At 47.1% G+C, this 26,898-nt stretch overlaps 1 protein-coding gene across 2 annotated transcripts in view; it reads left to right on the forward strand.

Moving 5' to 3' along the window:
* TBC1D31 (TBC1 domain family member 31) overlaps positions 1–26,898 on the forward strand; it is a 1,687,314-nt gene that overhangs the window by 674,946 nt on the left and 985,470 nt on the right. The gene's annotated exons all lie outside the window — the stretch shown is intronic.

Here is a 26,898-nt window from a genome sequence, read left to right on the forward strand (position 1 = left end):
AAAGTCACCATTGGCTTTACTAGTCCCAAATTATTAACAGAAACCAGTACAAACCATCATATTGTGGACGTACTGGTTGGGGCAATTCGATTGCCCCGGGGTCTCTTAGTCGAGGGGGCACGTCTCCGTCCCCCCTGATCGAGTTTTGGCTGGTGGCAGTGGATACTACTTTTTATATTCGACCGCGAATATATCCCTATGGGATTTTCCCATTGTTCGAGGCTACCAACTTTAATTATTTAATTCTCATAGCCTTGAACATACCGCCGGTTTATTTAATTAATATTAATTCGCCGGTTGGTATTTTTTGCCAGGACTCGATTCTAAAATGGCGTTTGTGTTCTCTTCTGTGACTCCAACCCAAGTCGAGCCCTTAGTTCCACTTTTTGGCGGGCTTCTCCACAGAAGCCTCCAAAAGTGGTGCCACTCTGTCTGGGTACCACAGGGGGCGTGGGAGGGGGTTTAGGCACCCTGGACTGAGTTACCTTGGTAACTCAAGTCGCACTCTTGAGTGATTGGCCCAAGTGGTGAGCCGGCCGGAAAAGGTTTTCCGAGGCCAGCAAGCTGGAATGGGTAACATCAAAGATACGTCGGAGGAACATCCCATCAAAAGAACGTTACACGGTAAGAAAGTAACGTGTTATACTGTTGAGGGAGTAGGTCATATTCACAGTATAAACACCTAGGGCAATGGAAAATTCATTATTCGAAGGGATTGTGTCCTCCGACGTATTCCTTATCTTTGATAATACGTTTCCAGCTTGCTGGCCTCGGAACTTTTTCTGTAGAGGGCGCTGCGCGTCGACGTCCCTCGACGACCACCGTATCGGCGCCGACGTCACCATGCCCATAAATAGCCAGACGCTGCGTCCGTTGCTCAGTTCCATTTTTCCACGCTTCGTGGGGCCTCTAAACGGCGTTGCTTAGTTCAGTCAGGTTTAATATCTATTTCGACTCGAATATTCCTTATCGTTCTCGATGGCTTCTTCATCAGAACCGACGACGCCCTGATCCGGCTTCAAGAAATGTCGAGACTGCAGTAAAAAAATGTCAATAACGGATCCACACAGGGTCTGTTTATGGTGCTTGGGGGTCCGAGCACCATTGTTCGGAGTATGAGGACTGCATGTCCATGATGGCGAAAGCCCTGAAGGAGCGAAAGGGGAAACTCGAAAGAGGCAAGTCAGCCAAATCCTCCTCGAAGGTTTCGTCGGCTGAGTTGAGGCATTCGTCTCCTCGCCGTCGAAAACACTCCCATTCTAGATCTCGAAGCAGCTCCCACCATTCGTCGTGATCTAGACACTCAAAAAAGAGACGTCGAAGGTCCCATTCCTCGTCGTCTTCTGTGTCCCCAGAAAGAGTTTCCTGTCCCACCAAACACAGTTCTCAAGCTGGGTGGGAGGAATTCAGAAAGAAAATGTTAAGCGTCTTCGAGAATGCAGCCTCGACCCCCTCGAAGACAGCTGAGGGTGATACCCCGGGTGAAAAACCCAAAAAATCAAAACGCTGCGAGTCGCAGCACCCGGCGAAACATTCCACCCGAGAGCGCCATGAGCCATCGGGTAAGAAGGCACTGTCTTCGACGCCGTCGTCGAAGGTTCCTTCGACGCACGGATCGGCGCCATCGACGCCGTTGTCGAAGGGTTCCTCGACGCATCGGTCAATCGACTCGACGCCATTGTCGACGCCGATGAAAGAGAGGACCAAGGCTCCACAGCCAACAGTGATTTCAAGGGCCTCTGGCACGACGCCGAGACCGTCGTCGATGCCCTAGAGTAGGATCCAGATCCTCTCAAGTTCTTCGAGACCCCTTCCAGTTTTTTCTATGCCGTTTTCGGCGCCTTCGAAGCCGGTTACATCGGCGTCGACGACATCGACATTTCTCGTCTAATAACGATGAGTTTAGCTCCTTCGGCCCTAGAGATGGGCTTTACTCCATTTCAGAGATCAGAATACCCTGGTCTTTCTTCAATTTATGAAGAAGGGGAAGACTCTGACCAGGAAACATTTGGTTTACAAAGAACCACACTGCCTACTGCAGAGGATTTCACCTCTGAAGAAAGAAGGCTGAAGGAACTACAGGAGTCACTTCATGAGGCAAGTGGACTGGACACTTCCCCAGAAGTGGAATTTGTAAAGCCAGACCCAGGGGAACATGCCGAAACACCATTTAGAACCCTGATGGCAAGAATAATTGAGTTTATGGGTTGGTCTGCGCCTTCACCTGTTTTCCAACAGGATGATCTGACAGATATATTGGACAAAGGCCCACAAGAGGACCCGGTGGTCCCCTTCCATGCAGCCCTACAACGTAAAATTGCATCCAATTGGGAAACTCCCGAAGTTATCCCAGCAGTCAATAAAAGATTGTCGACAAAGTATAGGGTAGCGGCTGCTCACCTTGAATATCTGTCAAAACACCTGACCCCAGAGAGTCTGGTGGTTTAAGCGGCAACTTCATCCAGCAGTAGGACTGCTTACCTTACTGTCCCACAGGATAGGGATGACAAGAGGTACGACTCTATGGCAAAGAAGGTCTTCTCTGCCTGTAGTATGGCGTTGAAGTCCATCAACGCCACCTGTACGCTCGCCAGGTTCAGTCACACACTATGGGAGTGTGCTTCATCGGTGGCTGACTGCATACCCGAAGGAGAGGAAAAGGAAGCCTTCCTTAACATCATTAAAGATGGCAAAGATGCCATGTGCGAATCACTTCAAACGGGCATCGATTCCGCTGACAGTATCAGCAGAGCCATGGCGGCAAGTACAACAATCCGCAGGCATGCGTGGTTGCGAAAGTCGGGCTTTGCCCCTGATGTACAGGCCAGACTTTTGAATATGCCCTTTGACGGCTCTTCATTATTTGGGAAAAGGGCTGATGACAGTCTGGAAAAGTTACAGACTTCTAAAACAGCAGCAAAATCCTTAGGAGCTGCTATCCGCCAAACTCCTTTTCTCCCCTCAGGAACCTCTGGAAGAGGAAAGTCCTTTCGCTATTATTCCGCATTCGGGAAAGGCAGAGGACAGCCGGCTCAAAGAGGCCAAAGGAGATCCACCCGAGGTGGACGGGTCAAAAGTACTAAGACCGCAGCAGCAGCAGGTGCCTCTTTACCCTCGGCATCTGCATCAGCCGCCCCCAAACCACTCTGAGGTCTTCACACACAAGACACTTGTAGGGGGCAGGTTAACTCACCATCACCAGCTATAACGTCAGATGCTTGGGCGTTGGAGACAGTTGCCCAAGGTTACTGCCTACCCTTTCTACACATCCCTCAGAGTCATCCACCGGGGAACAGCTCCCTAAAAGTTCCAGATCCGCTCCTCTTGCAGGAAATTAAGGTGCCATAGAACCGGTACCTGTAGCGGACAGGAACAAGGGCTGGTACTCCCCCCTACTTTCTCATACCAAAGAAGGACGGGGGACTGAGACCCATCCTGGACTTACGAGAATTGAACAAGTTCCTCAGGAAGGACAAGTTCAAGATGATAACTCTCTCTCAGATCCTTCAGGCCTTCCAGCTCCAGGACTGGTTGGTATCTCTGGACCTTCAGGATGCTTATTTCCATGTGTGTATAACAAGGGGGGTGGTTACCGCCGTTCAAAGTTAAACCATTCTTAAAATGTAGAATGTTGTATTTCGAAGGAACTGTAGTTGGGTTTAAAAATGATCACCCTATTCCAAACCTGCAAGAACTGAAACATGAACTCGCATTTATCTATAAGTAACAAAGCAGATTAAATCATTCTTTATGTGCCCTTATTAATCAGGGAGCATGTGTTTATTTACATGTGATAAAAAAGAAAGAAAGACATATTCACATCTTTAGGCAAAGCAGACTTGTTATGTTACATTTTGCCATGGTGTATAAAGCAACACAATGATAGACAATGTTAAACACTAGGATTGTCCATATAAAAGAAAAACAGAAGTTCTATGTTAAGAACTATAACCAGCATTTACATTTTAGTTGGAAGGATAGCTCTTGTGCATGAACCTGTCTGCAGAGGAGAGTTTGTTCCTAGTACATCAAGCATAACTTTTTTTCTCCAACAAAGGTCTATATATTGATATTGCTCCTGTAATTTACTAACAGAGCTACAATATTATCTAATGCAATCAGAGTATGTGCTCATTGACCCAATCATGAAAATACTCACAACAAGTAGAATGTATTGTGTTTTGTGGGCGCCGTTATGTACATGACATTAGGGTCAGGGGGAAGAAAAGAACAACAAATAAGCAAAAGAGCAAAACGACCACACTTAACATAAAATGTGGCATAATTTAGAAAGTGCTCAGTCTGGCTTTATGCAGTTTAATTTAAGCCAGTCAAGTTTTGTTTGTGTTGAGGTCTTTGCACATCAATGTAATGGTGGCCAATCCTTGGTCAACGTCGGGTACAGAAAAAAATCCCTGATGTTTAACTGGGGGCAGGCCAAAGCCTGCTACAGTGACGTTTCGGCCTTAGAGGTAACGGCCTTCTTCTGGGCCAGGAGGATGGTGGAGGCCTGCAATAATGTGTAAAGAAAGGGGATGGAATTTAGATAAAGTACAAGCATGGGAGGGTGTACCCGTAGCTAGTGCAATCTAGGTAACAGTTAAAACGAGCGGCCATAGAATGCTTATTTCCATGTGCCAATCCATCTCAAGCACAGGAAATACCTGAGGTTCGCAATTGGCAACTCTCATTATCAATTTCGAGTTCTGCCATTTGGGCTGACCTCAGCCCCCAGGGTCTTCACCAAGTTGATGTCGGTAGTGGCGGTGTGTAAGGAGGGAAGGGATCCACGTCTATCCCTACCTAGACGATTGGCTGATCAGGGCCGTATCTTGGGAGCAGGCCCAGACCCAGCTAGATTATGTCTGCATCTTCCTTCACAGACTGGGCTTCTCCCTCAATTTAAAGAAGTCACAGATGATACCATCTCAGAGACTCCAGTTCATTGGAGCGGTCCTGGACACTTCCCTGGGAAAAGCCTCGCCACCAGAGGTGAGGGCTCAAGATATTCTACAGATGGTCACCAAGTTTCAAAATGCCCAGCGTCTCCCAGCCTTTGACTTTTTGAGGTTGCTAGGCCTCATGGCATCCTGCATCTTCCTTGTGCCAGAGGCTCGCCTGAGAATGAGATCTCTTCAGTGGGCACTGAGAAGTCAGTGGTCACAATTCTCAGGGAGAATGACAGACCTCCTCCGGATTCCGGACAAGGTAGCCCACGACCTTCAATGGTGGGCCTATCCAGAGAACATCTTGAAAGGAGAACTGGCAACCAGGGCCGGAGATAACAGTAGTCACAGACGCCTCGCTCACAGGGTGGGGAGCCCATGCCAATGACTTGACCATCAGCGGTCGTTGGTCTCCATCGGAGTCCAGACTACATATCAACCTATTAGAGCTGAGAACGATCAGACTAGCGCTGAAAGCTTTCCTGCCATCAGTACAGGGGAGAAATGTCCTGATAATGACGGACAACACGGTGGTCATGCACTACCTCAACAAAAGAGGAGGCGTAGGATCACTGCCACTGTGCAGAGAGGCAATGCAGCTCTGGTTTTGGGCAATTCGGGAAGGAATCTCTCTATCGGCAGTCCACCTAGCCGGAGAGAAGAATTTGACAGTGGATGCTCTGAGTAGGCAGAGCACAGTCTCCTACAAGTGGGAGCTAGCTCAGGAAGTCCTTCAAGAGATGTTTGCCCTTTGGGGAACCCCTCAGGTGGATCTGTTCGCCACAAGCACCAACAGGAAGTGCGATCTGTTCTGTTCAAGGGTATTTCCCCTGAGAGGAGCTCTAGATGATGCGTTCGTAGTGGACTGGGAGTTTCCACTCCTTTACACGTGCCCACCAGTTCCTGTTATTCCTCAAATGATCAGGAGGTTGAGAAGATTCCGGAAAACCATGATCCTAATTGCCCCGGATTGGGCCAGGAGAACGTGGTACCCTGACCTTCTAGATATGTCCATCTGCCCTCCAATCCGTCTTCCACTCAAAGAGAATCTTCTCTCGCAGAAGAGAGGTCAGGTTCTCCATCCAGACACCAGAACCCTCAACCTTCACGCTTGGCTTCTGAAAGGTTGAGGTACAAGGATTGGGATCTCCCTGATGACGTCATGGAGGTGTTGCTTTCGGCCAGAAGACCAGCAACAAAGTCTTTATACCGCTGCCGTTGGAACTAATTTTGCAGCTGGTGTAGGGAAGAGAATATCGACCCTTTTTCATGTGGTACACCAACGGTGTTATCGTTTCTACTCTACTTGGCAAACTCAGGCCTTCAAGTTGGCACTGTAAAAGGCTATCTCGCAGCGCTTTCTATCTTCAAGTGCACTGCGGAGGAACCATTGTATTTCAAAATTCCTCTAGTGGTACAATTTCTCAAGGGTCTGACTAATGTTTACCCTCCAAAACCATTCCAGGTTCCATTATGGGACTTAAATTTAGTCTTAAACTTCTTAATGGGCACTCCATTCGAACCTCTTCACTCTTGCGCATTGAGATTTCTCACGCTTAAAACTGTCCTACTGGTAGTACTAACATCTGCTAGGAGGGTGAGTGAGCTACAAGCTCTCTCCTGTAAACCCCCACATACAATCTTCCACAAGGACAAGGTTGTCCTACAGGTGAAGCCTAATTTCCTCCCAAAGGTGGTTTCTGAATTCCATATTACTCAGAAAATTACCTTGCCTTCATTCTACCCTCCTCCCCATCCGGGGAAAGAGGAGGAAAGGCTACACAGGCTGGACCCTAGGTGGGCTCTCAGCTTTTACATCAGCAGAATGGCTAGGATCAGGCAAGCAGACCAACTGTTTGTAGGATAATCAGGTCACAAGTTGGGACTACCCATAACAAAACAAACCATCTCCAGGTGGATTATTTTGGCCATCCTGGAATGTTATAGACTAGCAGGGAAAGAGCCACCCCAAAATCTCAGGGCTCATTCAACCAGGGGTATGGCAGCCTCTTCGGCTCTCCAGAGAGGGGTACCGGTCCAGGACATATGTGCGGCTGCCACATGGTCGTCCGCACATTCATTCACAAAATTTTACAATCTGGATTCCTCCACTGCTCAAGAGACCAGATTTGGCAAGGCCGTATTACGTTCGGTCCATCCCTAAAGGGATACATAACACTATCACTCCCTCCTCCAATTACATACCACTGCTATGGGAGTCTATCAAAGATAAGGAATACGTCGGAGGACACAATCCCTTCGAAGAACAAGTTACTTCTTACCTGGTAACGTTCTTTCGACGGGATGTTCCTCCGACGTATTCCTTATCGCCCCTCCCATCCATCCCCGCTGTGATAACTTCACTTGTGGTTGCAGCTTTCGCTCCTTCAAGGTTACTAACCGATTCAGGCATGTCTTTTCTTATGCTACAAAACGGAACTGAGCAACGGACGCAACACATGGCTATTTATGGGCATGGTGACGTCGGCGCCGATACAGCGGCCGTCGAGGGACATCGACTCGGCGGACGTGGACGCGCAGCGCCCTCTACAGAAAAACTTTCCGAGGCCAGCAAGCTGGGAATACGTCGGAGGAACATCCCGTCGAAAGAACGTTACCAGGTAAGAAGTTACTTGTTCATTTGTTTTAATAATGTCCATCGCCCTTATTTAGTGTTAGTTTCAAGTGTATTTATCCCAGTGCTTAAGATTGTGTGCATGCAATTGAACTGGAATCCTGCTTATTTCTACCATCTTTGGACCATAATTTGAATCCAAATGTGTGCGTGTGAGATTAAATGCATTCGTTTTATCAAACTGACCAGACCTAATTTGCTTTGCATCCCCAGCTGCTGTTTTTGTTAATTGTTGGAATATTTCCACTTTTTGAAGATTGTGCTTTCATTTCAGTGAAAATTAAATATTTGCACATGCTTCTTTATACACATCTTAAAGTCATTGGCTGTAAAACGGACACTTTGACATGTGATGTCAACTGCAGGGTAAACAGTAGGATATCTGGTGACTGTTGAGTGTATGCTGTTACACAATGTACAACTGACAAACCTACTCCAGAGTTCCTGCATTAGTGGTAATAACATGCGTATCCATTATGGCACTGAAAAGAGTGGCGGCTTGTGGAAAAAGCTCAAAAACTCCTTCAGCTATACGCTCTGAGACAGCAGGGAATGCATTAAAAGTACAAACTAAAAAAAGAAGAATGGCAAAATCAAGAACCTATTGCACATCAAACTGTGGTGGGCTCTATTGTTTAGTGTAGGATGTTTGTATACTGCAAAATGAGACGTTGCTTTGTAGAGCTCATTCTCAGCTTTGTCTTAATATTAGAATGATCCGACAATGCCATGAATTAAACACCCCCCCTGAACTTTCTATCCTATATTTATAATTCTTTTAGAGTGTCTGTGCATTAGCAGCAAGCATGTGTACAGCCATGCTTACCTTGAGACGCAGGTATAATTCTGCACAGGGAAAGAAAACCTTATTGACGGACTGCCCGTCCTCACAGCCATTTTACCTTCACATCTGACTACAGAGGCTGTCTGATTCAGGATATATGCTTCAATGTTCCAAACATTTTAATTTAAGGGAAAGTGTTGTGAAAAATAAAATGAGCATAAGCCCCAGTGTGCATTATGTATTTAGTGATTCAACAATACAACCCTTTTATTAGACATATCGTTCAAAAATAAAGATCTGTGGGTTGTTCGTATGTTCACAAAATTCTTTTTCATTTCATGCATCGAAGTCTTGATCCTCACTGGTGCTATTTTCCCCTTCCCCTTCCCCTTTATCATTAGGCTATTTCAAGCGTGCAATTGGACTGTACCGCACTGTCCTTCTTGGAATGAGAACATTCTATCAAAAAAAAATTATATGATTATTCTAGTTTTTGATAATGTGATTTTACCCCATTTAAAATTTAAAGAAGCCTGTTCGCAGTGTTGATAAAAATAAATAGTGTACATGGAGTGCACGGCGAGTGCTTGTGTGGAAAGCAAATGCATTGTTCCCGTGCCTGCTACCAACCATGCTGTTTTTTCACTTGGTCGCTACAGTTACTGGACTCCAGCTACAGATAGAACTACTGGTATCAACTATTTTCAAGTAGAGTTCAGTGATCCTAAAGATGCATTAGTGCTCCTTTTAATTGCTACATTTTTTATCTTTCTCTGGAACGCTCTGTGGCCAGGCTCCCTTCTGGGACATACTTTAAAACCAGAGTGCACAGTGAGTGCTGTTTGCTCGTGAGCTGTGCAGCTTGCAGCACTCCCTGTGCCTCTCCGCTCTGCTTACATTAAAGGCGCAGACAACGTATTTACATGGCCTATAAACTCACCACAGCCATGCCGCCAACCGAGAAAGTGCTGCTTCAAACTGAGCTGATTCCATTCTCTGTGGCTATTCTCCCCGAACTGATACCCTCTATGAGGGTTCTCAGCACTAAAGATAAAAAGTGCTCAAAGTCCTTCACGTCAGACATTCGAACGCTATGGGCCTCAGCTTCATCCAATGGCAGAACGACGAAACAAATACAGACACCGGTCGCTCAAAAAACACAAAATGGTTCCCACCATTCAGATCATACAGAGCACGGCAAGGAGGGGGTCTATGACCCTTAGAGACCAGAATGTCCAAAGCTCCATTTCTAACTCCATGATAAACTCCAACATTTGCAGCGCCTCATCATCATCAGTTAATGAGACGAAGGTATCCTGACCAGCAGCCACAAACCCCGGTCATATGCCCAAGTTCTCTCGAGTGCTTGTACACAGGCCGGCCCCTCTACGAGTTCAGACTTGCCAGATAGACCGTTGGCCAAATCACACTTACTATTGCCTGCGGCACCATTACAAAATGCGGCAAAGTCACTTACAGTGCCCACCCGGCGGTATGAGGCCGAGCTTCCCTCAACAGGTGTAGCACCTTCATCGCTATTTCAAGCGCCTGTCCTGTACCTAGACTCTCAAGCATCATCTCCAAATACAACTCCCTCGACCCACATGTCTTTCTCCAAACCAATGGCAAAACCCTCTTTTGTATTCTATCCACCTGGAACGTGGGAAATGGCACTTAATGCGATCATCACCGGACTTCATACACTGCTAAAATCACAGACCTATGCAATAGCACGTTTAGACGCCAAAGTCGATTGGGTGGCGACAGCGACACAACGTGCTACGTAGCATTCTCACACCTCGCCCAATCTAGACATTTTAGAATCTCAGGAGATGACCAACCAGCACCACGAACATTCAGTGGCCCAGGCAAAATCGCCAGTGAAGGCTACCGGTCTGCCCATGGACCTGCCTCGCCCAGAGATGTCTTCTGAGCTATCGTTGCTCACTGCGCAAAGCCCCAAAAAAGTAGCCCCCCTCGCCCTTGAGGGAACTAACTGAATGCTCTGTCTATGAAGTATTCCAGACAAACCCATCGAAGAAAAAGGCAAAGAAGACAACAACAACAAATAAAAGAAATATTAAGACCAAAGGTTTGCACTGTGCTGCTCCTTCCATTCCTTCAGGCAATGCAAAAAAAAAAGAAAAAATCAAGAAACTCTCTCAAAACCTCCATCGTTTAGATTTAAGAAATTCCTAAGCAATCTCACAACGCCCACAAAGCACCAAAAACCGCTAGGACGCCAAAAGAAAAGGAATGAAAAAGACCAACTTGAACCAACGACGATGGAAACCAATCCTCACACCCATGACTCTCTTAACTCGAGCCCCTATGTTGAAGCGGTAGATGATATTCCTGATCCCATTGACGATACATTACAGATTGAAGGTCTAATGAATCTCTCGACATTTTCAATGACATCAACACATGAAGAACCAAATAATCTGTCCGAGCAGAGAAATGCAAACTGCTCCTTAATTACAGAGGACCTAAACAAAGTATCAGAAATCTATCACAAGAACACTTCCTTACTATGTGTTAGGCAGAATCCTGGGCAGTGCCCTTAGGGACCACTACACAAGATTAAGACTACAGGTGGTAGTACAATTTAACCTTTGGTACAAGCCTGTACTACACAGTTAGAGTGGTAGCAGTAGCGGGGCAGCCAGACTTATCTCAAGAGCAAATGACCAGTAGTAGAGATTACACAAAGGACTACAATTACTGTGACTCAAGCAAACACTGACTCAAGGTTTCTGGTTAAAAAAGTAAAAGTATATTTATTCTTTAGACCATCTGTTCACAAAACACTTCACTTCTATTAAATTAAAACCACACTTCAAATAACCAGTTCCCCTTGTGCAGAACAATTCAAGGTAATTACCTTTGGATTTGACAGACCGGTATTGTGAAACAAAGACGTTACCGGGGGTTAAGACGCGATCACTTTTTGACAGTAATGACAGTTCGGTTTTACGAAAGAGAAGCGTACCCGCGAACAGAAATGTTACCGTAGTCAAACACACTTAGCACATGGATTAACAGAAGAGAGTTAGGGATAAAAATCATAGGCAATACTTTTGTCAAGGCAGATGGAATCAAGAGACACTTTCTAAAATGTAGATACAAGTCAATAGGCCTGCGCCAGTGTCAATGGGACAGGGGTCCTGTTGTCGAGGATCACAAGGTTAGAACAGTTCACGATTCGAGGTTGCCAGGAGTACTTAGATATTGTCAAAAGGGAAACAAAAGTTATAAGCGGGAAGGAAGATAAGGACAAGTCTTTGGTGAGGAGAAAAAGGTGTTCCCCCTTGTTCCTCGAAGTCGGACACAGTACCTTATTCGTATGAAGAAGAGCTGGTGCCACGGCAGTTGTATCTGGTAGTTCCTGCAGACTCACGGTTCCTGAAGCGTCAGTCGTGGGGACAAGAAGGAGGAAGTCTGGAGCAATCTGCACTACCCAGGGATGAAGCCAGCAGCAGCAAAAGCAACAGTGAATAAAAGGTGCGCTCCTTTAAAACAGGAGAGGCTCTTCAGATGGCTATCCGGACCACTACAGCTGTGTGCAGCGATTTTGACTAAGAAGAGGATCCTCTGCCTGTCGAAGGTGAGCTGGTTGATCCCACCAGGCTCAAGGGAAGAAGACTCCGGACTGGATCTTCTCTTGTCATTGAAGTGTAGATAGCTCAGGACTGCAGCAGGGCTTCACCGGGACTCGGGAGTTGCAGCAGCCGTCTTCTTCTCTGCTTCTCTTCGGTTCTTTGCAGTTCCAGTGGCGACTCTGACTTCCAGCTCAGAGTCCTGCCGTTTATGACAAAATCCCTCATTCACACAGCCTGGCTGTCAATCACTCAGCATGGGGGTTGTCCGGCCGGACAACCACCTCAGCCAAACAAGACAAAGTATGACTTGGGTCTCCAAGGATACCCTGTGCAGGGGGTGACTACACCCCTCCCTCACATTCAGTGCACCTAGACACCCAGGCACCAAAGGAGGGCTTCTGAACAGAAGCCCGCCAAAGGTCGGCGAACAAAGGAGGCAAACCTGGTTTGCCGCGCAAAGTAAAACACAAGAAGGACTTTAACAAAAAGAAATGGCGATAAAACCCGACCGGAGCCGAAATAGAAAATATTTGGTCAAGCGGGTTTAAGTTTGAGGCTAATATAATAGCCTAAAACAGTACCACGTTTATATAGTATAATCGCAGCATTAAAGTTAGGGTAGATAGCACTGCCACCAGCCAAGTCTTAGTGTTAAGAGAGCAAAATAAAGCTCAGAGAGGCACAGACAAAAAGGGATAGGAACTAACCCTTTCCAATACTCCATGTAAGATGGGGTGTACTGGGTCTTTAGTTTTAAATGACTACATAAAGTAAATGGCAAATTTACCTGTTTCTGGGGGACAGTAGTCAGCCCCAGAAAAATGGAGTCAGAGGGAAGTCTCAAAGACAACCCTGTGTCACTGCACGGAAGGTGCTGTGTAACGCACAAAAAAGTGGGGCTCATGGAGTGGTGTAGCTCCAGAGCCCAAGATCACACAAACAGTAGAAATACACTTGGCAAAACGCATGTAAGAGTGGGAAAAAGGGTTCACACTCTTACCAGGTCGAAAAAATAAACCCCTGAAATCCAGAAAAAGCTGCTGAGGGACTCGCTAGTTGAGGGAAACTAGCCATAAATGAGAATTCTCCCTAAAACTATGGAACAAAAAAGGTTGAAACCGGCGGCTAACTCTAGCTCATCTTTTCAGACAAGAGAGCAAACTGATAAAATGCAGATCTCATCAAATGTTGATCCAAAACAAAAAACAAGTACCGATATTCCAAATAGATCAAAAAATCCCTCAACGTTTCAAGATGATGGCAATGTTAGAGGTTCACGTCTCAAAAAAGAATGCCTAAAAATACAAATGATGGAGAGGAGCCACCAGGATCCTTATCCAACAAGAACCACCTTGCTAAAGGTCTTCAAGTTAATACCGAGCCTACAACCTATCCAATCCACAGATATAGCGTACATTAAAAATACGAACAACAAATATATGGACACAGTAGAAATAAAAATGCTGTCATTAATCATCAAAGAAATAATTTTGGACGCTAAAGAGCTACCAGAAGAGTTTGGACTAAAACTAAATAGATACTAGAACGAGTCCTCTGAAATTATAAGAACTAAGGCTGTCACAACAACTGATGCAGAGAGTGACACGACAATCTTTCACCAACATTCACTAACGATCAACTGCTCAGGAAATCTAGGCCGCCTGAAAAGGAAAGTAGCCATGATCTCAGCCCCACCTACTAAGCCAGAATTAAAATGGGCATGGATTGCCAAAGCACGGAACGAGTCCACAGATTCAGCTAGAGCCAGAAAGTGATTACATCGACCCATGTGAGGATGGCTGTTTGGAACACGAGAGGCTACACACACTGAATGGTCAAAAATGCCTCCTTTGCAGTAGCTAATAATGACGTAATTGTTTTTCAGGAAACGTGGATATTAAATAAGCTGTCCTGATATGATATCAGATATGCTGGATCCCGGCTTTGAAGCGTCAAATGGGAAGACCCTCAGTGGGGATGCTAACTGTGATCAAATTATCTACTTGTGCATCCCTGGAAGCTTGGGCTGCTCCGGCGCCGGGCATTCAACTAACAAAGCTGTCTTTTTGCATGATCGATCAAAGGCCAAGTTTCAGAACAGCCATTCTGAACTTATACTGGAACCCCCGGGCTGTAAGTGATGACATCTTTATTGATTTGGTAACGAACACTCTAGACCTGATTGTGGGCGACCCCACAGTAACAACAACAATTATAGCTGGGAACTTAAATCTAAAATGCCGGACTACAAATAATGGCATGTTAACTAAGTGTTGGCCTGATATCATGACCACAAGAGATTTCATCATGCTAAATGGAACAGTCGTAGGAGATGTCCCGGCAGCTCCAACTTGGCACAGAAACCAAGCGTCATCAATTATAGATTGTTTTTGTTCCTTTTTTGAGATCGGACGGGGGCTTCTTCCAGTCTAGCAGGTGAGGGCCTGTCCGGGGGGGGCTTGTTTGATGGGTGACCCTCTCCTGCCATTGTGCGGATTGTGGGACTTAGGCCTCCTCAAGGATGAGATCAGTTTACGGCCCCATTACCCTCTATCAACACTCATGGCTCCCCGCCGCCCCCGCTTCGGGTCTTGAGCTCACCCACACGTTGTGCGCTTAGTTACCCCGCTCTGACCCTCCGTTGGTTTGTGGCTCGGTGGTGAGGGGTAGCAGGCCACTGGATGGTGTGTGGTGTTTGGGGGGTATGGCGTGGAGCATAAGGGGCCGGCTTTTGCAGTCTGTGTGGCCCCTTGCCACTGGTAGGCCGCCGGGGTCCCGCCTGGGTCTTGGGAGATGTCACGGGCTGCCCGCTCCAGTTTTATCCCAGGTGCACACCCCCTGATGTGCTCCTGCAGGCTGTCTGGCGCTGATGGGCTTGCTGTTTGAGCGCACTGGGGATTTGGCGGGCTTTGGGCCGTGCTATAGGCTGGGGTTGCCACCCTGTGTTATCTTCTGATCTGGCACTTGGTTTTCGGTGATCTTTGTGTCCTCTGGATACTGGAAGCTAGGTCTTCATTTCACCGTCATTTGCTGCGTTTACCGATTTATTTTACATGCATCATTTGCGATTTCGTCCGCGTGCCTGTCGGGGCTCCGTTAGCCTGCAGCCATCTTGTGCCGCGCCCCACTAGCAGCTCCAGATTGTTTTTGTTCCTAAGGGTAATTTAGACCGAATTGAAAATGTTAGAGTAATTCCCACAAACAAAAGTGATCATAACATCCTAAAGGTCACATGGTTAGCAGGTCTGAATACCATGAAAGGTCACTACAATCATCCAATCCAGGCATCCACTAATGGCAGTCGTATCGTTGCGACCCCCTCTTTATGCAGAAGATGTTATCCTATTATCATGATGAAGTCTCTCCTGGGACAAATGTGGTTGAATATGAGATACTACAATTCTTTGATGATTCGAAGCCCTGCTATGGGCGGGTGATGCAGTCTAGGAAAATATAATATGATGCTAACATTTGGAATATGAAAACAAAAATGACAAGCGAAATCAGGAAGGTTACTAGGATAAAAAGTCTGGATTTCCCTAAACAGTGTAAGACTATCCGTCATAAATATAAAACCTAGGATAAAACAATATAAATCACTCAATCCAAATAGATGCGGAACAAATGCTAAATTCCATACACGGGAAGTATAGTGCTTATAATGACACAGCAGGAACCAGCATGATCAATGTTATTAGTGAATCCACATGGTGTAAGCACTTTACGTCCTTGTTTGCTGCAGAAGAAAATATATCTCCTAATGCTCATTGTAAGATCCACCAATCTCAGTTATATTGTACTATTAATTGCAAAGCTCAGCTCTTCTCGAGCACCGGGTCGGGATGGTCTAACTAACATCTGCCTGAAGGCAAACCCAGAGGCGTGGGCGACCATCTTATTATCAATTTTTCAAAACGTAATTGAAAAGAATCAAATCCCTTCTGCATGGAGAAATTCGGTAATCATACCGATTTTTCAAAAAAGGCAAAGGCAAGACCCAGAGAATTACAGACCAATAGCCCTACTTGATGTTCCCGACAAACAATTATTCTCCGAGATCTCCACTGTTGGCTAAGAACAGCTCTGATGCATTCCAATTGGGTTTTGTGGCAGGACTCGGCACATCAGTTAATTTAAAGACCATAGCAGCTATAAAAGACCAGATCATCGAAAAAGATCAGTCCGCTTATTTTGCCTTCATAGATTTCAAAGCAGGCTTTCGATTCAATCTCTTGCGCCCAATTTTGGATTAGGTTTACAGAGGCGGGCTGCCCCAGATACCTGCTTGACCTAATACAACAATTTTACACAAACACCTCCATACAAGTCAAACTAAATAAAGCAGGCCTATTATCCAAAAAGATTCAGACATTCAGAGGCCCGAAACGGGGATGCATCCTTGCATCTACTCTTTTTAATTACTACATAAAAGATATCAAGAAAGCATTGGATCCCACCAGGTCATTTCCCCCAAATAATTGGTGGCAGCACGATTTTCTGGCTTCTCTGAGCCGAAGACTTGGTGTTGGTTGACCTTGACCCCCATTGGTTTGCAACGCAAATTAGCTGCTCTTCAGGAGTATGCCGATCAAAATCATTTGAAAATTAATGTACAGAAATCTAATACACTAATCATTGCCAAAAATAGGAAAAGAAGCAAGCTCTGATATAAATGGTCTCTAGGTGTAAGGTTCCTAGAGAACATAAATGAATATAAATATCTGGGACAAAACGTAAACAATAACTCAAGAGACATGCCCTATAAGAACAAGATTAGATATAAGATGCAAACTCTAACCTCCTTAGCAAAACTAATCCAGAATAAATACGTGAAATTCACATGTATACCCATAATTATGTTCAACAGACAAAAAACTGTTCCCACCATCACCTATGGAACCCATATAAAAGCAGCAATGAACCAGCCTAACTGGAATGTGCTAGAGGGCATATACTGGAAATCACTACTATCCTTACCTAAAGGATTCCCTATAAAGATTGTGAGATTCAAATTGGAAATCCTACCATTGCAATCGATGGTGGAATGGCAATTGTTAACTCTGTTTAGAAAATGCTTACTAGCAGACATTGCAGAGCCGACATTGCTATCGATCCTTGCCAAAGCCTTTACATCTAGACAAGATCCAGTCTTATTCAAATGGAGACAATATTGTGAGAACCTAATGCAGAAAGCCAATATTGATTTACCCCTACTAATTGGAAGACCAGAATCTGCCAAGAAAAATACAAAAAATGAATGGATCGGTGTGTGGGAATCGTGCTTCGATTTACTTACATATCGAAGTTCCCAGATCTCAACTACAGAGCCCATCTGTTGAGGCTCCACTTCAATCTCTGGCCAACGAGAGAAGTTATAGCCTCTTGCAAAAAACTAACAGAGGCTGAGGCAAAATGTTGAATTTGACTGTCTGATTCCACCAAACACCAGAGCACCTGTTAAATAGCTGTGAAGGCCTTGTGAAGCAAAGAATGAAAGCGTTTTCAAAATATGGGACAGTTAAAAACATTATCAAGTAAAGATATGTGCGAAATTATCTTTAACTCAAAATCTGTATCCCTAAACTTAGCAACAATCAAATTTTTAGTGTCCTTGAAGCTCGATTCTGATCAGTAACCAACACGATTTGCTCTGAATGGAACAACTTTTCATATAGCTCACTGAACAGTGACTCCCCAGACTTATAGCAAATTGATGAATGCTCCAGTTCTTGGAATGTGTTATGTGAGCATGTACTGTATTTATTTATTTATTTATGTATGTATGTATTTATTTATTGCATAAATAATCAACATAAAATAACAAACATCAAAACATAACAAACTAGTGGCACTGCTTGCAGGTAGTCTCTCTCAGTTAAAATAATCATGGCGCTTGCTCTTCTCAGTATACGCAATTCACAGGTATTCCTTGTCCAGCTGCATGTCCATTCGCCCAACCCCATGAGTCTAAGGACCACGCACTCAGCTGGTTAGACGCCTTCATTAGAGGTTCCCACCTGGGCCATTGGCTACGGGACAACACTTTCCAACCCCACCTGGTCCTCAGTGTCCGTGTCCTTTTTGGATCCCAGCATTTCCTGTAGAAGTGTGTTCCAAGCCAACAGCTAGTCGCTACTTTCCATCAAAACTCTTTGTATTGCACTGGTCCATACTACTGTCTCTGCCAATGGCCAACGATTCAAGTCGGCCCACCATGCTTCGATCCTGGGCCCTGTGTCGGTCTTCCATGCCATAGCGATCCAGCGTTTCGCCAGGATGCACATCATGTCCTTCATCTTGGGTATATGTGTCCTTTGTGCTCCACCCCTTGGGAATAGTCCCAACAGGTAGCTTTCTAGTGCCCATTGTTGCATTTGCTCTCCGCCTGCAGCCGCCCTTGCCTTGATGTCTTCCAAAAATGTTTGTATTATCGGGCACTCCCAAAACATGTGGAGCATGTCTGCATTTTCTGCGGCACATCATGGGCAGGTGTGAATATCCTTGTTTCCCATTTTGGACAGTCTTTGTGGGGTGAGGTACGCTCTGTGGGTGACGTAGAGCTGTGTCTGCTGGAATCTCGCATTTCTCGAGACTGTTTTTGTGTATCTTAGGATCCTTGACCATTCCTGATGCGTGAAGGGCCTCTGGAGTAAGACTCCCATTGGTCTTGCACCTGTAGTTTCTTGGTGTTGCTAGTTTTCATGAGCTGTTCATACAGCCTTGATTTCGTGTGTCGTCCTTTGGAGATGTCGTACCACTTATCGAAGTCCTCCTGTGGTTCCCTGTGCTCAGTAAAATCCGGCCATCTCCTCTTAATAATTTGGACCATGCTGTGGTGGAGCATAAATTGCCCTTTATGTATTCCATTATCTTCTGTGAGGGTGTCAAAATCCACCCATTTCCCTCCTGCCATAGGTCTCCAACCTGTGCCACTCCGTTAGCCTCCGAGTGTGTCCTGTAAGCAGCCAGAGCATCTGGTGTGGTGCCCACATGTCCCGCCAGGGGGATCTGCAGGGAGCAGGGGTCTTGGGTTCCTTGCAACCTCCACGCCATTTTCCATAGCATTATTCCCAGTTTGAGCAGGGTAGGGAGTCTCTTAGCCCCGGATTTTCCCATCCAGATGATAAATGAGTCTATGGAATGTTCATCCCCAACCATTGGACCACAAACTGCAGCTGCCCCGCTAGATAGTATCTTTCATAGTCCAGCACATTTATTCCCCCGGACAGGTAGTCCCTTTTCAGAGCATGTAGAGCAAATCTGTTCCGCCCTCCTCGCCACAGGAATTCTCTGACTATTGTATTCAATTTCTTTTAAAAAAGTCCCCTGGATATTGTAGGGTATGTTGGTAAAGTAGTGCAACAGCCGGGGTAGGACAGACATTCTTAACAGTGCTGCTCTCCCTATCATCCCCAATGGCAACATCTTCCAAAACTCCATGGACTTCATTTTTTCTAGGACCATTTGCGTGTTGCTGGCGTGTGTTTGTGTGGGTTCATGATATATGTCTACACCTAAGTAGTGAAAGGTGCGTGATGCCCACGTAAGAACCAGGTGTGGCAAGTGGTCTATGGGAAGTAATCTGAGTTCTGCAATGGGGTACAAAATGGATTTTGCTTTGTTTATGGAGATACCCGATAATTTGGCGTAGGCGTCTATTGCCTCCAGTAGGTCGGGATGTTGTCGCAGTGATTCGTGACAAACAAAAGGATATCGTCCGTGTATAGTGACAAAAGATGCGTGACTTTGTCTATGCATATCCTTGTATCTGCATATGTAGCCAGCAGGAAGACAGCCAGGGGTTCCAGCGCCAGTATATAGAGCATTGGGGATAACAGACAGCCCGGTTTCGTACTCCTGTATATCCTCCACGCTTCCGAGATATGTCTCCCTGTCTTAACTTTGGCCTAGGGTTTTTATATAGCAACCTTATCCACCCGAGAAAGCCCTCGCCCATACCATAGTGGGCCAGCACCCTGAGAAGCCAATTCCAGTTTACAGAGTCAAAGGCCTTAACCGCGTCGAAAGAGGCTATTGCGCACTCGCCCTGCACGTTACTGGTATGATCGACAACATGATGTAGCCTCCACAAGTTCCCTGAGCTGTTACGGCCCAGCACATATCTCGTTTGATCCGAGTGCATTAGCATGTGAATAACTCTTTTGTGCCTATTGGCAAGGACCACCGTTAGGATTTTGCCATCCTGATTTATCAATGAGATAGGCCTGTAAGAGCCGGAGTCTAGGGGGGGTTTGCCCGGTTTTAAGGTGGGTAGTATGAAGGATTCGCGCATGCTGTCTGGCAACTAGCCCATTTCCAACGCTTCCTGATATACCTCAGTAATTTAGTAGTTAGGAGGCTTTATATGCCTTGTAGAACTCTCCGGGTAGCCCATCGGGTCCAGGGGTCTTGGACGTGGGGAGGCTGTCTATTACTGCTTCCTTTACCGTTAAGGAGGCCTCAAGCATCTGTACATGCTCTGCGTCCAGCTTTGGGAGGTCAGTCTGGTCTAATGCGTCTGCAATATATGAGTTATGTGCCTCACCAGTGATTGAGTATAGGTTCTCATAGAATTCTGAAAAAACTTGGTTTATACCCTCTTGGGTCCTCACCTCTTCCCAGCTTTATTATTGATTGGAACTTTCTTAACCTCCTGTTTGGTTAGCCAGGTCAAGAGCCTCCCCGGTTTATCCCCTTCAGCATGTAGTCTCTGCATATATTTCTCATAGTTTAAATTTCCCAATTTCTCCCAGGTTGCTTTGCACTGTATCCTGAGTGATATCAGTTCAGGTGGTTCCTCCCAGCGCGGGCCTGCCTGTGATTCCATCCTCTCTATTTCCTGTTCAATGTCCCCAAGTTCTGTCATGACCCTCCCTTTAAGTCCCTCTGTCTTCCCAATTGCTGCGCCTCGAACTATTACCTTAAAGGCGTCCCACACCGTTGCTGATCTATCTACGCTGCCTGTGTTGAGATGGAAGTATTCATCTATTGTAGCCTGCACATACCCCTGAACCTCCCCCTCCAACAGGGTCTCCGCCCTAAGTGTACATGTCGGTATAGGGGCCCTCCTATGTGTGCATGCCCATGTTGCCGCCACCGGGGTATGGTCTGAGACTGTTCTTGCTCTGCTGTGCGCTAGTAAATTCCCCTAGTGTCTCGCTATCTGTAAAAAGATTGTCTATGCTTGTGAACGTACCATGTGGCGTGCTGTAATAGGTGTAGCCCCGTCTGTTTGGATGCAAATTCGTCCAGACATCGTCCAGCTTTAGTTGCTTCAAAATTCTCCGGAGTGCTTTCACCGGCAGAGCTGGCTTGTTGTATTTATCGACCGAATGGTCTAGGAGCGGGTCCAAAGCACAGATGAAATCACCTGCCCAAATGAATGCTGCCTCCCTGTACAGGGCTAGCCGTGGTGCCAGCTTCTGGAAGAACGTTGTTGCATCCTGGTTTGGGGCGTATGTGTTGACCAAGCAAACCTCTTTATCTTCCAGCATCCCATGCACCAGCACCCACCTGCCTTCTCTGTCCTGTTCATGGGTGAGCAGCTGGAATGGGACCCCCGGAGCTATCTACGTTCGCACCCCTCTGGCATAGGTGGAAAAGGTTGAGCTAAACATTTGTCCACCCCACTTGGCCGCTATCTTGGATTGCTTGTGTCTTGTCAAGTGGGTTTCCTGCAGCATTGCTATTTTAATCCTTGATTTATTCAGCCAGGTATTCACCCGCAACCTCTTGATATATATTCATTCAGCCCCCGTACATTCCAGGTTGCTATCATGAGTTCTTCCGAGTTTTTATCCCTGTGTCTTGTGTGGGCCCTTCCATTTCCCATGGGCCTCCACCTGCTTTCATGCCTTTGTCCTGGCCGCTTGTCTGTTAGGCATCGCACTTGCTGTGTTGGTCGGTCCCCAAGTGACTATTCTCCTCATGCCTCATGGGTCCAGTGACGTGCTCCCAGTTGGGTAGCATAATGTACAGCGCTCGTCTTCTTACCCTGGTGATCCTTCTGTTTGTTGCGCCGCCATTCCATCTCGTCCGTATAAAATGTCCTCCCCTTCTTGTGCCTTGTTCTGAACAAAAAACATAAACCATGAACCAACGCCCAGCCACCCTCCCCACACTCGGGCACCGCTGCTTCTCTTACACTACCCTCCTAGGTGGAGCAGGCCCGCCGCAGCGTGCTGGCTTAAAACTGGCATCTGAACTTGTGAAACTCAGTGGGGTTCTGTGTCCTGTCGTCTTCTGCGGCAGAACTAAAGTCAGTTGCTCCTTTATTTATGTTAGTGTTGGCCTGCGTCGCATGAATGGCGTCTCAATGTTCCTTTTCGGTGTTAGGTTCACACGTATTGTCACTGGGGAGGGTTCTCATTATTATTAGCATTTCTAGCTCCCTGTTGGGGGATGCCCTGTTGGTGTAGCCATGCGTGGGCCTCCTCCATTGTTTCAAAGAAGTACGATCTGCCTTCTCGTATCACCTTCAGTTTGGCAGGGTACAGCAGCATGTAACGTAGGTTCGCTACCATTAGGCATTCTTTAGTCTGGCCAAAGCATGCCCACTGTCTCTGGACCAGAGCCATATATTCTGGAGGAGTTCTTGGTTACCACCCCCCCCCTTCTCTTGAGAATGTTAGTATCTTCTCCCACTCTTTAGAGTTCATGATCTTAGCAAGGCTCCTGGTTGTGGTTTCCTGGTCAGGGCCCTGTGGGCGCTCTCCAACGCGAAGCCTTGGCACAGAACCCCTTGCTTCAGAAGGGATCACACGCTGAAAGGCTGATAATTACCATTATCTATTGAATGGAATCACGCAACAGCGGTTTATATAGATGACAGTTTGCACAATAAGTGCGCTCACGGTCGTTCGACAGTTGATTGACACCAAGACTACACAAGCCTCAGACGAAGAACACATAGCTCGAAACACGTGTCAGGCTGACCTACAATCAATTAAATACATGCAACTTGCACATGGACTATTGTGATTTGTGCGCAGTGTGAATGCAACCTCTGTTCTGTAATATAGTCCGGGTAGATTGTTATTCTGGAGGAATTCCTGGTTATCACCCCTCCTTTTCTTGAGAATGTTAGTATTTTCTCCCGGTCTTTGAAGTTCATGATCTAGGCGATCATTGATCTTGGGGGGGTTCCCGGTTGTGGTTTCCTGGTCAGGGACCTTTGGGCTCTCTCCACCGCAAAGCCTTAGGACAGAACCCCTGCCCCAATCTCCTGCAGCAGCAGATTAGAAGTCCAACAATCCAGAGGTTATTTCTTCGAGCCCTCACCTTTGCATCCTCCGCCCTGTGCTCAAGGATCTTCACCCTTTGTAATACATCCGACATTTGGGACTGGGTGGTAGCAATATCAGTGGTGTTGTTCTGTACCTGCTGTTCCGCCGTGCTCACTCGGTCTGCCAGGGTCTTTACATCCTGTCGAAGGAGGCTCATATCTATCATCACTACATACAATTTGTTTTCGAGAGACGCCTTCAAGGCCGCTATAGCCTCCAGTATGGGGCCCTCTCCTCTGCCCCCTTCATGCTGCTCAGAGCTGCTCGCAGCCATGTTTGCATCCAACGTGGTGGATTGGCTTTTGTCGTACTTCTTGGCAAAGGATTCCATGCTAGTCTGTTTGCCTCTAGCACCTTTTGATTTGTCTGGCATCCTTCTCATGACGTTATGCTGGCCGCAGTGCTTCCTCAGTGCCAGGAGCGCGATCTCTTACCCCTGGCGATGCCATCACGTGGTTTTGTGGAGGTATCCTCTTCTACGACTTATGTGGCGTCCTGCAAGAGTTCGTAGCTTAAGTTTTAGGCTGTCAATTCAAGTGAGGGGGGAGGGGGGAGTCTCGCCCCTTTTGATTCCTTGTGGGCACAGAGGTCCGGTTCTTTTATCGCCACACTGTTTCCGTACCCCTCTCTGTGGTCTACTGGGGATTCACTCTGCACCTTGCTTGCTGAATGTAGCTTGGTGTCCCGCCCCCCGTAGCAGATGTTCTACCCCAGAGTGGGGCGTTCTCTCCTTTGGCTCTTTTGCTGCTGGTTTCTGCCTGCTCACATGGAGTACATACTCGCTGAATGCTTGTGTCTTGTATTGGCCCGACACAGCATTGTGGGTACTATCACATTTATTGCCGAGATAAAGTTCTTGAGCATACCATAGCAGAGTACTCGCCCAAAACTGGAAATCTGTGAGAGTCTGGTTCTGCTGGAAGGGTTAATGCAGGGGGAAGATATAGAGAATCTCCCTGAACCTCCTCCACCCCTGCAGCGACTATATTAGTCAGCAGGGGGAGAGCAGTTCCAGGGAAACCCTCCGGGGGAAAAAAAAACCCGTATCCAGGATGCCGTCCGCTCAGGAGTGATGACCCTTCATGAGGATTCCTTCGGGAGTCTTCAGAGAATGTTCTGTCTGAGTAATCATGAAAGTAGGAGTTAGATTGTGTTTTAAGGTGGAGTTGGAACTTACAAGAGGGGAGTGAATTAGAGAGACAAACCCTTTGGAGTGAACGGTACTTTTAAAAAGACGTCAGTATTCGGGAGAGAGAAGGTTAACGTGGCAATGCTAAGCGTAAAAGATAAATAGAATAGTGAGTCCTGGAAGTAGGGGCGAAAGAGATTTTAAAGAAATGGGTAAGTACCTGGAGAGGGGAAATGAGAGAGCTTCGCTGAGCTAAGCGTCTGGGGTAGCCAAAAGCCAGAGAATGCTCGTGGGAGTTCTCTCTGTTAGAGCGATCCGGGGGTAGCCGCTGGAAGAACGAGGCTGTGTGAAAGTGAATCTCGCGGGTCCGGACGAATGAAGGAGACAGAGTTCGGTGTAAGGGGAGTCTGGATGAGCGATGTTGGTCCGGGGATTGGAACAGTCTGGGAAGAAGATTTGAAAATTAAATGTATGCACATAGAAAACTGGGAAGAACAGAGACAGAAAGTAAGCCTAGAATACGAACTCACGGAGCGTTGGGTAAACGGAGTAGCAACTCATCCTTGCGTTGTTACGGTGGGTTGATATCCTGTGAACTGCGTATGAGGCGGAGACTTCCTGTTTCCAGCTAGAGGAAAAACTGCACCGTCGCCTCTGATACGTGCCGCCATCTTGCAAGGAAAAATGGATGATACGTCTGTGCGTCCAACGGCGCCACAGAGACCAATGGCGCTTCGGAAAATGTCACAAGTACAGTTCAATGGGCTGTATGAAACACTGTGGGTTGTGCTCTCCCACGTATCAACATCATATATGCCCTTGTTTCAGTTGTCCATTCTTGCAATGCGCTGTTAATCGCCCCTATCTGTGCAGAGGATATGCTCTAGTTTCCTCTGTGATCCGAGGTAAGCCTCACTATGCACCCCTCTTTCACCCGCTCTTCCAGCCATGTTGCACCATAGACAGTTTTTCGGGTTTATGGGATTACTCGTCTACCTTGTGTGTGCCCCTCCGTTTCACCTCTGGCGAGCGGGTCAGGGAATGCAAGGATCACAGCAACACGTGCGTAGATCCCACCTCTCACTAGTCATCTCGCATGTATGGAGCATCCATAGATCACAGCCTCACTCGTCCGCCTATGTAGGCCGTGGTCTGGATCCCTCGTAGTTAAGTGCTGTGTTGGGGCACAGAAGTGCTAGACCCTGGGTACTCGGGGGGGTGGGGGGGTCGGTTCAGGAAAGCGCTTCAGGCGGGTGCTGGCCGGCACACGTGTTGTATGGTTTGTTTGTTGCGCCTGTTCCGGAGGATCCGCCAACTCTGGCCTCCGGCCCTCACAATCCCAGTTCAATTGCCAATGTCCGTCCCCTCCCCAGTGCGGGGATATCTTGGTGCTTGTGGGCCAACGTACTCTAAATGACAATGGTAAGGTACGGCCAACAAGGCAAGTGCAAGGGTAAGTGCAGGCATCAGGTGTCAAGTGCTGGTAATGGGACTGTAGGGATACAGAAAAACAGTCCCCAAGTGCGGGGGTTGCCAGGAGGGCAGTGCAGGAGTTTGACTGGCGGAGGAGGGGACCTGGGCCTGAGATCAGAGGGTGGCCAGGTAAACCAGTGCAGTTTCAGTATCAGCCAGGAAATCAGCAGGGGAGAGGGGGAGAAAATGCGGAGGCAAAGAGAAAGGTTTTGAGGTGCTTCCGGAACCGGCGATGGTTCTCCTCAAGTTTCAGGGGGGCAGGGAGGCTGTTCCAGAGGGAGGCCCCGGCCGAAGGAGATCTACCACCAACTCGCTGCTTGGAGAAGCGACTGACCCTGAGGGAGTTGGAGGCGGAGGAGCAAAGAGCTCGAGAAGGAAGATATTTAGGAAGAGAGAGTTAAAGGTATTGAGGCCCCAAGCCCCAGAAGGCCTTGTGGACAATGCAGAGGGTTTTGAACCTAATCCTCGCAGCCACTGGGAGCCAGTGCAGAGATTTCAGTTCTGGAGGGATACGATCCCTGGACTTGAGGCCAAGGACAAGTCTCGCAGTCCGGCTCTGGATGAGTTGCAGAAGGCGGAGAGTAGAAGCAGGCAGATTTAGAAAGAGGCTGTTGCAATAGTCCAGCCTAGAGAGACCCAGAGCTCTGGAGACGGTGAGCTTCTGGGGGAAGGAGAGGAACGGAAGAATACCTCTGAGGAGGTTCAGCTGGTAGTGTGACTTCTTAGAGACGTCAGAGAAGTGAGGAGAGAAGGAGAGTGTGGAGACGAAGATGACCCCAAGGTTTTTAGCCTCACAGGTGGGAGCAGGGAGAGGGGCAAGAGAGGCCGGCCAGAGAGTGACCGGAAAGGAGGGAGTGGGTCTGCCGATGAGGAGAATTTCAGTCTTACCGGCATTAATGCAGAGATCATTGGTGGCACATCACTCCTGGATGGCAGACAGACAGTCAGGGATGATGGAGGGAGAAGAGGTGGCTGAGGGTAGCCTGAAAATGAGTGCAGTGTCATCCACATAGCACTGTTAGTTGGGGCAGAGCGCGGCAATGC

Source organism: Ambystoma mexicanum, chromosome 5q (genome assembly GCF_040938575.1).
Source record: "Ambystoma mexicanum isolate Mex_15411 chromosome 5q, UKY_AmexF1_1, whole genome shotgun sequence".
Lineage (NCBI taxonomy): Eukaryota > Metazoa > Chordata > Amphibia > Caudata > Ambystomatidae > Ambystoma > Ambystoma mexicanum.